We start from the raw sequence: 14283 nt of genomic DNA on the forward strand, positions 1-14283 counted from the left end.
AATAATGGCAATATACAGCAAGCTAACAGCCACATCAAACTGAATGGAGAACAACTCAAAATGATCCTACTGAAATCAGGAACAAGAAAGGTTATCCACTCTCTCCATGTCTGTTCAATATAGTACTTGCATTTCTAGCTAGAGATATAAGACAATAAATGGAGACCAAGGTGATACAAATCAGAAAAGAAGAAGTCAAACTATCACTATTTCCTGATGATATGATAGTTTACATAAGAGACCCAAAAAATTCTGCTCAGGAACTTCTACAACTTATACCTTCAATCATGTAGCAGGATACAATATTAACTCTAAAAAATCATTAGGCCTCATTCATATAGAGGATAAATGGGCTGAGAAAGAAGTCAGAGAAACATCGCCCTTAACAATAGCCATAAATTATGTAAAATATCTTGGAATAACTAACCAAACCATAAGTGGGAGACCTGTATGGCAAGTACTTCAAATCCTTGAAGAAAGAAATTGAATAAGACACCAGAAAATGGAAAGAACTTCCATACTTTTGGGTAGGTAGAATTAACATAGTAAAAAATGGCAGTCTTACAAAAAACAATCTACAGATTCAATGCAATGCCAATCAAATCCCAGCAAAATTATAGAACAGATATTGGGACGTATACTTGAATGCATTGGCATAGGAGACTACTTCCTAAATATAACAGCAGTAGCACAGACACTGAGAGAAACAATTATAAATGGGACCTCCTGAAACTGAAAATCTTTTATAAAGCAAAGGACACAGTTAACAAGACAAAATGGCAGCTTATAGAATGGGAAAAGATCTTCATCAACACCACATAAGACAGAGGGCTGATCTCCAAAATATACAAAGAACTCATAAAATTGGTCATTGAAAGAACAAATAATCCAATAAAAAAGTGTGGTACAGGCCTAAACAGAGAACAGAGGAATCTAAAATAGATGAAAGACACTTAAAGAAATGCTCAACATCATTAGCCATTAGAGAAATGCAAGTCAAAGCAACGCTGAGATTCCATCTTACACCTGTAAAAATGGCTAAGAGCAAAACCACTTATGACAATTTATGCTGGAGGGTGTGGGATAAAAGGAACATTCCTCCATTTCTGGTGAGAGTGAAAATTGGTACATCCACTTTGGATTTCCATTTGGCCATTGTTCAGAAAATTAAGAAACAACCTACCTCAAGACCCTGCAAAACCTCTCTTGGGAATCCCAAAGGATGCTCAATCAAACCACAAGGACATGTGCTCAACAACGTTAAGCAACAGTTTTTATCATAGTTAGAACCTGGAAACAACCTAAATGACCACCGACCAAAGAATGTGCTACGTTTATACAATGGAGTATTACATAGAAAAAAATGACATCGTTGAATTTGGGGAAAAATGGATAGATCTAGAAAACATTATATTGAGTGAGGTAACCCAGAAAGACCTATATATGTACTCACCCATATGTGGTTTTCAAACATAAAGCAAAATTAAAGCATCTGCAATTCACAATCCCTGAGAACCTACACAACATAGAGGACCATAAGAGAGACACATATGGATCTAATAAACATGGGAAGTGAAAAAAGACGAAATATCCTGGGTAAATTGGGAACATAAGGACCATGGGAGAGGCTAGGAGGGGAGGGGAGAGACAAAAGGAAGCAGAGAAAAATATATAGCTCAATAAAAATAATTTAAACAATGTCAGAATATAGAATGAAAAGCATTCTATAATAAAAATGCTAAAATAAACAATTCTAAGATGCACATAATGTATTTCAAGGTATTTTACTGTATATATTCTTAATATATGGTGGGAAGTGAGAAGTTATATTGTTGCCATTATCCTCATATAATTTTAATTTTCATTCAACAATTACTTTGTTTGGCAACCTTTGGTAAGAATATGGAGATATGATACTAGCTAATATTTATTGATAGAATAGATGTCTAAGAGTACATTTTAATAAAAAAAACTTGTTGTCTATAATGTGTGGAAAATAAATATAACTTAGGAAATATGTTTAATGAAAATGAAGTCATTTCTGATTGACTTAGAAATCATGACACGAGAATAGTTTTCTTTTATAATGAAAATGATGGGAGTAGGGAAGGTGACATATTTGACCTTCCTAGGTAGATAAATTTTCTGCTTCATTGATTTGCCATAAGGAAACTATCAATATTTATATTAGAGAGTTCAAAAAGTCTAGAATGTTTTTAAAATATTGAATAATATTCCCAAATCATATCTTTAATTTCAAACGTTTTTGTAGTTATACTGTGCAGCCAAAACAATGACTCAGTAGCAGATATTTTTACTTCCCATTGCTATGCTTCACTAAATCCTCTCTTCAATAGGATGTGCTACGAATTAGCTTTTCTTCAACAAAGTGTGCAAAGGATTGACATCAAGACAGACTTGGCTTCTCCAAGTGATGTACCACTACTACATAACTCATCTTTTTGCACATAAACTTCTGTGAGTCATTAACTCTTTTTATAAAATCAGTGATTATTGCTTATAGGTTATATTAAGTTCATTTTTCTCCGATAATATTAAACACAACACCAACAAAAACTGTATGAAACACAAATTTGGAATCACTTGTTCATATATTTAGCACTTTACAGAATTTTGTTAGATTTTGTTGTTTGATTGATTGATTGAATGTTTATTTTTATCTATCACCTTGTGATATACCCCAGGCTGACTATGAGTTTTCTACTTTGTCTAGGCTGACCTCTGACTGTTCTTATTAGAGGTATGAACAACCATGATGGACTTACCATATAACATTTTAATCTGAAAAAGATTAGATGAATGAAATTATAGTAAAAATATATATGAATCAGATTACTAAACAATAGTTAAATTTGTAAATTCACTATTCACTTAAAGGTTCTCCAATAAGTAAAATCAGGAAATGTATTTTCAAAATGTTCCTAGTTTTTCTTGTTTTAGCTGTTCTCACAATTTATAAATCAATTTTGATTTTATAGTTGTAGTAAAAATATTATACATATAACACATATATTCTACATATGAATAAACATGAAATTATATAAAATCCGTGTAGATTTTTTTATTTCATAAAAACAACTAACAGTGGTATCTTTTGACAAATATTTGATAATATCTGTTTTATTGTCTATTCCTCTTTTTCTATGAAAATGTAAGAAAAAACATGAGTGAGATATCTGTAAGATAAAATTGTAGACAAAACACCCAATTACAGAAATAAATAATTTGAAATGAATTAAGAAGCACGGACCTATTTTGACTTTGTGTGAAAGTATAGAATGATATTTTTAGTTCATAAAAATGGATAATGTACATTGTTATCACATATATATTAATGTATATATATATATTAATTACTAATAATACAAAACCATTTGCAGAAAGCACTTTCATGACCACATATCTGAAAGTTTATGTTGACTTTAAAGTAGAACAGTGATAAGGGAGTTTCTTTATGCATAAAACTTGTCGATTATTTTGATAATTTTTTTTTACCACAGATACCTTTCCAATGCTCAGATGACAATGTGGAAGAGTCACAGAAAGAACAGATGCAGCAGAAGATGGGAGATAGGCACCAGCCAGCTGTCTTCTAGGCATGACAAACCCTTTTCAATACTTAACTTGCTGTAGCAGCTGTGATCTGTATAGGGCATTTTATCATAGAATGAACCAGGGTAAAATGAGACATTTAAAGATTTTCGTGGGAAGAATATTGCACTCAGCAATGCAATGATGGGTGTGTTGTACTTGCTCAACTGAATAATCTCCCTCCTTTGCAAGAAATTCTAATTAAATATAGTGACTAATACAAAAAAAAAAGGTAACATAAGGAGGAGGGAAAATTGGGAAGAAAGGTTTGGGAGAGAGGAAGGAGAATGAATGTGGGAAAAGGGGGTGAAAATAACTATAATTCGTTATGTCAATGGATCTGTCAAACAATGATTATAAATACTAGAGGTTATGCACTTTCTTTTTAATAAGGCATTCTTAGCAAGCAATTAGAATATTTGTTAATGATTTGCTTTTGCCAAATGCACATTCTGCGTTCTTCTCATTTTGGAACTGAATACGGTAATAAATGATGATTGGAAACCTCATCCAAAAGACAGATGATCCCAGATGCAACTGGTAATTAAGCACCTTTTCAGCATTTTATTATTTTACGTTCCTGTGCTGACCATTCAGGACTAATTTTTAAACGTTTGGAAATTCAACTTTTCTCAACTTTCTTATATATACTCTGCTTTATCATACATTGATATTGTTGCCTATGTAATGAATAAAAATAGCAGATCTCTGTAAGTTGTAAATTTGCCATTTTAATGTCGGATATCTAGAATAAATAATTTAAAAATTTGGAATATATTTGTAAATACAAAGACATGCATGAATGCAATAACAAGTGATGAAGGAGGAAACCATGAATTTGGAGGAAAATGAGGAGATATACGAGGTTCTGGAGGGAGAAAAGAGAAGGGAGAAATGTTGACATTAAGTTATCTCAGAAATAAACAACAAGAAAAAGAAATAAAGGTTCAGTATAACTCATGGAACATCTACTGTGATCCATGTCTGGAAAGTAATATTAAGATACAATCTTCAGAGATTCACACACCTGGTACAGTGATTCTTTTTATGCATAGCTTATAGAAAATTCTAAGTTCAATATTTATTTTGAATAACTCAACAGCATTTATAGACAAAACAATTTAAAATTTATATACAAAAAGCCTTGTATTTGATTAAGAATATGCTGAGAAGAATAAGTATAGCTTTACTGCTTTTACATGCTTTTATAATTGTTTGCTCATAGCAAAGACACAGCCAACTTTAACATTTCTTTCCTTAAGAGTATATTCCTGGTATCCATTACTATGGTCTTCGTAGAACATATTGCCTGTCATGAATACAATGACAGTGAAAGAAACCTTTGAGCATCAAAGGTTTTTATTGACCATGCGTAGGGAATTATCTCACCACTAAATAATTTTTTGAACTGACCCAAAGACGGTGATGTGAAAGACAAATAAATGATTCCAAAAGAGCAAAAGTGCTATGCTCCTGTACTTATATTTATTAAAGACAAAAACTGATGTGTTTAAAGTTTATTCATACTTTATCTAATACAAAATGGTACAATAGTGTGGGCCTTGCCCTGTGGCTCAGCAAGAGTAGTTGTCATATTTTAGAAAGAAAAAGAAAGTTGTGGGGGAGTGACTGTTTTCTTTATACTTTTCCAAGCTACTTGCTTTTCTGCTTCAAGACTATAGATTTATAGCTGAATTTTAATTTAATCATACACTTGTTTGCAAGCTGACATATATATATATATATATATATATATATATATTTGTACAAGAGGAAAATAAAAAAATACCTTAGTTAATTTTCTGCTGTTAACAAAATAAGCCCTTTCTCCTATTTGTAATCATTACGTATTTAATTGGTTACATGTAGCAATGTTCAGTCTACATTGAATAAGTTTTAAAAATAATATGCCTTATTGCTCATGCTCATTAAAATTTTGATTCACTGTCCTTTCATTTTTGTGTGTGATGGAACTGATGTTCTCAATAAAAATTGGAAAATGAAAGGAATTCAGCAAAGTGTCACTGTATACAAGAATTAAGCCACTACACTTCTGTCTGAAACAAATTCCCTTATTGCTTGTCTTTCTCCATGCAACTGCCAGCCGAACTATGACATGGCCTATTCATTCTTTTCAGCTATTTTGCTGATCGACCTACTGTTCTGTCTCAGTAAAGCTTGGAAGAAGGTTTTTTTTTTTTTTCAAACCTACAAAAGTTTGATCACTGAGTAGCTCACAAAAAGTTTCCTGTTTACTGACCTAGTTAATTGACATTCTTATCCTCATAGAAACAAATAATAATCCCTCTTCCTCACACTGAAACACACATCTAAATGAACCTGTCAATCCCAAGACCTGAAGGATTTTATGTTGTCATTCCTATTTAGTTAGAAAAAGGCATTGCCAGAAAGAAGGATAACTCTGCTTTTAGATATTGTACATTTTGTCAATTCAGGTATTGTTTAGAATTAAGATGATAAATCACCTTGTTTAAAAGAAAGGAAACAATGTGCAAAAATAGTTGTAATCACTGCGTATGTGTTTGTATGAGTACATACCAGATATACTCAATCTAGGTGGCAGTTTTATTCATGTGTATTTTTAGGTTGCATTGTCTATTAATTTAATTAAATGTATCAATTTAGAATACTGGCAGAAATTACACTCATTGTGGAAGGTTTTAAAGCTCACCTTATTATGGATTATTACGCATTGTTTGTAATCATAAGAGATTAGTTGTTTTCTCATGGTAGGATTGGACTCTTGTACAAATTTTGTGCAATTGGGGCTTTAAAATTGCACATCAGAATGACTATAAAAAGATTATAGATCTACAGAAATTCTGAAAATTTTTAGAAATTTTGATACTACCACAGTGTACTTTGACCCAATTGAAAACAGGCTTATTTTGTTTTTAAATGAATCCATGAATGTTTAAAATCTGTTCTCGTTGCTTTTCTACCCATTTAATCTGACTCCAACACTATTCAGAATGATTATGAACCATGATCAAGAAATGTCACTTTGATTTTAAGTCCAGTGCCATCTCTATGACCATGGAGTTACATTTAACCGTTGACTCTGGTGGATTTAGTATTAGGTATACAATTCAAGACAGTGAACCTACCTTTAAAAATAAGTCAGCAATCAGTATTTTAGCAGGATGAAGCACAAGTTCCTCATAGGTCCATAACTGACATTTATTCCAGTGCCGGTAACCACAGATGATATAAATTCGAATACCATATCTATGTCACATCCTATGGTATAATACTGTAGCCCTCTGGCTCTTACACCATTTCTGACCCCTTTACTACAATATTTAATACATGTCAAAGGCAGTGTAAAATGTCTTGTTTAGAAAGAAGTCTCACCTGTCACTCATTTTAGCATCTTGAGCAGTACAAATCTCTGCATTCATTGTAATCTGCTGAAAGAGAGAATTCTCTGCTAGAAGTGGAGAATATACATTACATTAAAAAGTAAACCTACATATTTCGAAGGTAGTTTGATGCTATTTTGGCCCATGGCCTCACTTAACAAAGGTTTTTACTGGGTTTAGCGTAGCATGCACTGATTACAATTAGCTTTTAGCTTCATTTTTCCACGCTTTCAGCCCACATGTCCGATGCAATATCTTCAGCAAAAAGAATCTGATATCAAGGTTTTTTCTTCAAATCAAATATTTTTATTTATTACTTTATTAATAATACCAATCAAAATTCTCACTTCCCCCCTCCTCCCACTTCCCTCCTGCTCCCCCACAGACCCTCTCCCTACCCACTCCAGGCATAAGAGAGGGCAAGGCACCCTGCCCTGTGGGAAGTCCATGGCCCTTTCCCCTACATCCAAGCTTAGGAAGATAAGCATCCAAAGAGAATAAAATGCCCGAAAGACAGTACATGCAGTAGAGACAAATCCCAGAGCCATTATCATTGGCTTCTCAGTCTGCCCCAAGTGTCAGCCACATTCAGAGGGTTCAGTTTGATCTCGTGCTCGTACATTCCCAGTCCAGCTTGAGTTGGTGAGCTCCCATTAGCTCAGGCACATTGTCTCTGTAGGTGAACCAACCCCTCGGGGTCCTGACTTTTTTGCTCATATTCTCCTTCTTTCTGCTCTTCAACTGGATGTTGGGAGCTCAGTTCAGTGCTCCGATGAGGGTCTCTCTCTCTGTCTCCATCTGTCGCCGGACAAAGGTTCTATGGTGATATCAAGATAGTCACCATTCTAAATATGGGGCAAGGCCAGTTCAGGTACCCTCTCCTCCACTGCCCAGGGTCCTAGCTGGGGTCATCCCCGTGGACACCTTGGTCATTATACTCATGTAGATAATCAAGAATGTTTACGAAATTCTACATTTTTGAGGTATCCTTCAGGGTTTTCCTGATCAACTATTCCTACGAAGATAGCTCAGTTTTTAAACTGCAAGTAACACACTACTTCAGCACTAGTGTTATCTGTCTAAGCAAAGAACCTTCCATCCAAATTGGTGTTTACACATTTTAGTGTAGAAATAAGATAGTAGATTAGCATGTGGCTTTCTTATATTCTCTTTCTGAGTCAATTTATTCTCCCCCCCCATATGCTTCTTGTTTTTTACTTAAGCCTATATGCCTCTGGCATTCCTCATTTGAATTTTATTTCACCTATGTTCTACTATCTGGCATTCCAGTATGGTATTTTCTACATCCCAGTGTCCTCTTTCTGATTTCCTGATTCCCAGAGGTATTCTAAATTTTCTTAATCAAATATATAAAATTAAAATATTAATGTTAGGTTCCACATCTAGAGTATGTGACTTTTTCCTCTCTGAACATAAGCTACCTCATTCAGTATAACTTTTTTGTAGTTTCATCAGTTTAACTGTAACAAATATGTATAAGCAATGTTGTGGTTTTATTTATAAACATTAGTTAAATGGCACCCCAAAGGTAAACATACCCAAACATTATATGTGACAGAAAATTCTCTTCTGAGTCTCCAAATTACATACTCAGTATTTCAGCAAGTTCCCAAGTATTTATTAAACTACCCATATATATTTATCTGCTTCTAACCTTAAGTAAGTTATCAGAATATTTGGTAATTTGATTCACTGGAAGAAAGCTTGCATAGACACACAAAGACCTGGGCTTAATCTCCAGTCCCTGAAGTTAGAAAAAGACAAAAAAACAAAGCTAATGGTCTCAAATTCCTTTGTAGCACTTTATGTTCCTAACCATCAACTCTTCTAATTCATTTCAATTTCATATTTTGTTCATCAAAAACATATATAAATCCCCACCATGGTACTATCACAAATCAATACACTTTTTCCACCTTCATTGGTAGTCTGTCAGGCATATTGTCATACCATGTCTAGACATCTTTTGTATATTTCCTCAAAGTTTACTTCTGCAGTATTTTTTGCAATTAAGTTACATAAAGATTTCTTACTTTTTAAATTTACAATATACATTGAATTTGTGTGTGTGTTTCTGAAAGTACATGCATATCACAGCATTAATACTCAACATCACATTGAGGGGGACTCTTTCTTCAACCATGTGGACCTTTAATAGGAACTCATTCTTGGCATTAAGCAGCTTAACCCATTGTGTCATGTTGCAGGCCTTACTGATCTTCCCAAATAGCAATGTGACTCAAAGTGTTCTTCTCCTAAGTATTGAATAGTGGATTATCATTGAACTTTATGTAAAGTGGATTCTCTCTTACCACATTCATAACATATATGTATACATACATATAATGTAGCTCTCACATGTTTCTAAAAAATTTATTTTAACTAAACCTCCCCTTTACTTAAAATCCTTTCATCCAGAATTGGATAATTTGCAGTTTGTGAATTTTAAAAACACTTTGAGCATTTATGCATTCTTCTATGTGTCTGAAAAATAGGAGCCCATCTATTTATTGCCACTCTTGATATTTTCTATTATGCTTGCATACTTACACATTATGGGAAAGTGTCTCCTTCCAACTCAACAGTCAGCTAAAAGTGTATGAGAATGCAGGTGGAGGCTTTGAAACTACGCAAATTGCACACCTGTCTCCAATCTATTAGCAAAAACAATTTGACTAAATTGAGATTTCTACTCCTATTATGCAATGCACACTATTGAGGTATCAGTAGAAAAATATGGAAACTTATCTTACTCTCTCTATAGAGTTCTGGACTACAAACTTTGTTCTTAATAAAAACTACCCTTTCCTTTTAAGAAAGTTGTGTGCTTTCACTGGAAATTAAGGCGATTGCAGGTAAATATCTAAGTTTTATCTCATACATAGATATCATAACCTCTAACCAATCAGAGCCTTTTTTGTTCAGGGAACCATCACTTGGGATAGGTAGTGACTCTTGCCTTCATATGAGATTTGCACCACGAAGTCATCAGAGAACTCACATCATATTTTTGTTTTGATAGTTAATTCCGCTGTCAGTAGTCATTTATTACTTGGTTTTCTCTGTTGTTTTCAGTATTGCTAAGGTGAGGAGGAAAAGAAAAGACACACTCAAGGGACAAGCCTGCTTTACAAAAAAATAGGGCAGAGCATATTTATTCTTGTAAATGAAAAATATTCCTGTGTGTTTAATATGCAATCACAGAGTGTCCCTGTGGGAAGAATATAATTATGATTCCATTAATATGCAAACAAAGTATATGTCATTGAAAATAATATAACTAAAAGCAGCAACCCCATTATACTGAACCTTATTACTTACTGACTGGCCTCGATAGGAGCTTGAATTATAATTTCAGCTTTTGGCAGAATGTCCTCCAGTCAGTTCCTAAAACTGAGGACTGTCTGCCTCGGTGCCCTTTCATGCTGATCTATCTGCCAAGAGTGCATCTTCTTGGGACCTTCACAAGCTCAGCTTCATTTCATCCTGAAAAATCTCAGTTTAAATATCATCATCTCCAATAGGTCTTCACCAAATATCTTTTTAATTACATCTTCCTCTGCCATTTTTTATAATAGACCATTTTTATGATTCCAATTACACGTTTGTATATTTTTGCCATCACATTGATGCATGTCCATGCTTACTGTCATTACTAAATTGCAAGATTTTTGACTAATGAACATCCTCTATAGTTATATGATGAGAGAATAGAAAAGATTATAATTGTTGCACACAAAGTATTTGGTAAATAGGCAAACCGATTTCAAGTATAGTCTTAGAGAATATTATGGCATATGATTTCATAGATGAAATGTAGGTATTTAGATAAATATTTCATTTTGTTTGCCTTTATGAAATTCATTATAACAAAGTAAGAAAAAAATTTCAGAGAACTGACATTATATTAGCATATTATTCTTTTATTGTGTTTTCAAACTTAAATAAAGATAGGATTGTTCTTCATAAATTATTGATGGCAATATTTTTAATTGATTTTCTCTTTATGCTGAAGTGAAACTAAGCTTTATATGATTTATAGATTAATATAATTTGTATGTATTTTCATGTATATGTGTATATATGTCTGCACATATCCAGGTTATTTATTTTTGTTGCAGTTTTATTTTATTTATTAAAATACTACTAAAATTGTGTGGAAAATAATTTGTTACAGTAATTCAGAGTAGCATCTTATTCATTAAATATAAAATCATTCATAGCTATAATATTATTATAAATTAACTTTTTTAACTTTCCTTAAGTTCTGTTATGTGCAATTTATAATTATATATTTTTAATGTGATCTTATTCATATACTAGAGACTAATAAGGACAGAAAATTAAATAACTTGAATAATTACACTCTATGTAAAAGAACTGGGTTTGAATATCCACAGTTTGACATTGATCTCTTTCAGAGGAAGTGAGTCACTTTCAGCAACATTATTCCAGTTAACTATGACTTTGGAAATACAGTAAATATGCACAGCAAATGTTTAATGGAAAATATATTAATAAACAAAGTATTGAAAAGATATGAGAACCACAGGATGGTTTAAAGTCACAGGCTGAACAATGAAGCTTTTCCAAGCACTGGTTCTTAGTTATCATTAGATGATCTTCTTGGTTTCCTTTCAGATATGAGTGAGGGTGAGTGGGAACTCTTTTGTACTTCACTTATAGACCCATCATTGACTGCTGGGTGACGACTGATACATCCAAACTTTGGCTAGTACAGTTCCTTATGACCACAGAATTTCTTAGTTTTATGTGATCTGTGCAAATGAGGAATAGTTCCTTTGGCAACAGGAAATATAGAACTTTGGTCTTCAATGTAAGTGATCTGGTAAACACACCCACACTTTTACTATTTGTTTCTGAACACAATTTTCTATTTATGCATAGTATTGCCTAGACATTCTGTTGGTACTCTTTCTTGTGCAAGTAGATAGAAGAGAAATACTAATAAAAACATAAAACATATAAAAACAAATTAAAAACCTAAAACTCCTGTTTTTGCCACGACTCTCTTAGTTTCAGATTTTTCAGCCTATAATCCATGATTATAACTCCCACAGTTAATAATTACTGTAACATGTTAGTGTGGCTCAGCTACAGGGATATTAGGGTAGATATTACTGTGATGACTAGACATTTGGTCACTGTGTTCTTTTATCCTGGGTGCATTTGTTTTGAAAATGATAAAAGAATTATCAAGATTTGTCCTAATCACTTCAATTACAAACTTATTTTTCTTTGATCATATTAGATAATGGAATTCTTCCTTAATTATTCCCACCAGCATACTCACAAGTTATCTTGCCTATTGTTCTGTTAATATAGTGGTCTCAAATGATTCTAACCACTAGAACATGAACATTCAGAAGGAATTTTGCTTCTGGGATGGATAGCATATAGATACTCAGAGACTAAACAAACAAGGACCTGTGGACCTTATATTTCAATGAAAACGTCTCTGAATCCCCTTTTAAAACTATTTTTTCCAAGCGTAGAAAAAAATATCAAGCTGGGCTTACACGTTTTCTCTGAATTTAGCTCCTTTGTCTTTGGCTCCTTATAAATAAGAACTCAAACACAGAGCACTAAAATAAGCAATGTACTATCACAAAGACTTGAGAGGCACAGATGAGGTTTGAAAACAGACAAAAATCTAAATTTGAGAAAAAAGTTGACTTAGACATGTAGCATAAACATCAATGCTTACACAATAAAGACTGCTTTTGTGTATTCCATTTCCAGTTTTACTTATTATTGCATCTGACTTTTGTAAAGTGGCAGAAAAATTTTCCACTAGCTTCGACTTGTATTAATATGATTCAATTAAAATTTACACAATTCTGGTTTGGTAATAAGAGTGCTAAGTAAAACAATCTACTTCCCACTGCCCAGTTTTCTTTCACAAATATTGTTTTGTTTAAGAATCAATAATTTATTGAAGCCTGATTCTTACCCACTATTTTGCAATGATTTCAACTGTGCTTTTAACAACTTGCTACATTCAGAATGTCAGGTCAGAGTGTAGGTGGCAAGACTGCTGTAAAACAGGGGAACATTATTATACTTTTAGTTTTCCGCTTCGCTTTAAATATATGATTTCATTACTGTATAATTTATTTGAATAATGTTTTAAGTGGAAGAGATTCAGTAATAACATTGTAGGTTTACCCAGGAGCCTGCTCTGTAACAAAGTGGCACGTATTTGTTCTGCATCGCTCGGCACTATGATGGATGATGGCAATTACTGGAAAGAACAATATTAGTTTTACAGTTATTGTTATTAACTTAAAGTGCTAAGAATAAAATCTCATATTTCACTAGGTACTCCGATCCCTAACAAACTATGTGACAGAGGAACATTTTATAATCCCTGTTTTCACACTGGCTGCACAACTAGATATTGGCAGAGTCAAATCATTTATATCTCTTATTACCAGCTTGCAAAAGCCATCGAGAAGATGGAGCAAGTGATGGATATTTTTGTGGCAGATGTTTGATTCTCTTCCACTGTATTAAATTTACCATACATTGGCTATGTTGTAGTTTATTAAAATTTCATAAAGAGATTAACAGTAGAATAACAAGTCTTACAACTTGCTTACCCTTGCTCTCCACTGACAACAATCGTTTATTTATTCATACATCATGAAAATCATAAATAAGGAAAGCATGTGTAGACAGTGAAAATGCAAGGAGCTGGTATGATTATTTTATGTGAGTTAAGAATTCTGGAGAAAGTGTTAGAAAATCTTTCTTTTATAAGTAAGATAAACATCTACTGTGGTCTTCTGTGTATCTGAAATGTTAGTTCTCCAATTTTGGTAAAGAGATGGAGCTTTAGTGAGGCATAAGTCATGGAGGTGGAGTTCTCAATGTTGTTTGTGAAAGATGTTCCAGGTAATCTTTCATATTTTCAACCTTAATACCTGCATGCAGTACAATGGGCCATGGTGGAAAAAACACTCCCTACACATCAGGTCTCTGATACTTTATTCATGGACTTTCAAACATGCAGAAATGTGGGATGTTTAATTTTTGCTTTACGAGATCTATGTGTAGTGAGAGAAGACAAGGACAATTTCAGAAGAAAATGGTGTTTTCAATACATTTACATACAATCTGTTAGGAAAGTATAAGTAAAATATTTTCTTTTTTCGAAAACAAAATATTGAATTACATTTTAGAACTGAGAGAACCTGTAGGTTCCTAAAGACCAGTAATAACAGAACAGACTTTTGTTGGCTTA

The sequence above is a fragment of the Myodes glareolus genome, chromosome 12 (genome assembly GCF_982192425.1).
Source record: "Myodes glareolus chromosome 12, mMyoGla1.1, whole genome shotgun sequence".
Lineage (NCBI taxonomy): Eukaryota > Metazoa > Chordata > Mammalia > Rodentia > Cricetidae > Myodes > Myodes glareolus.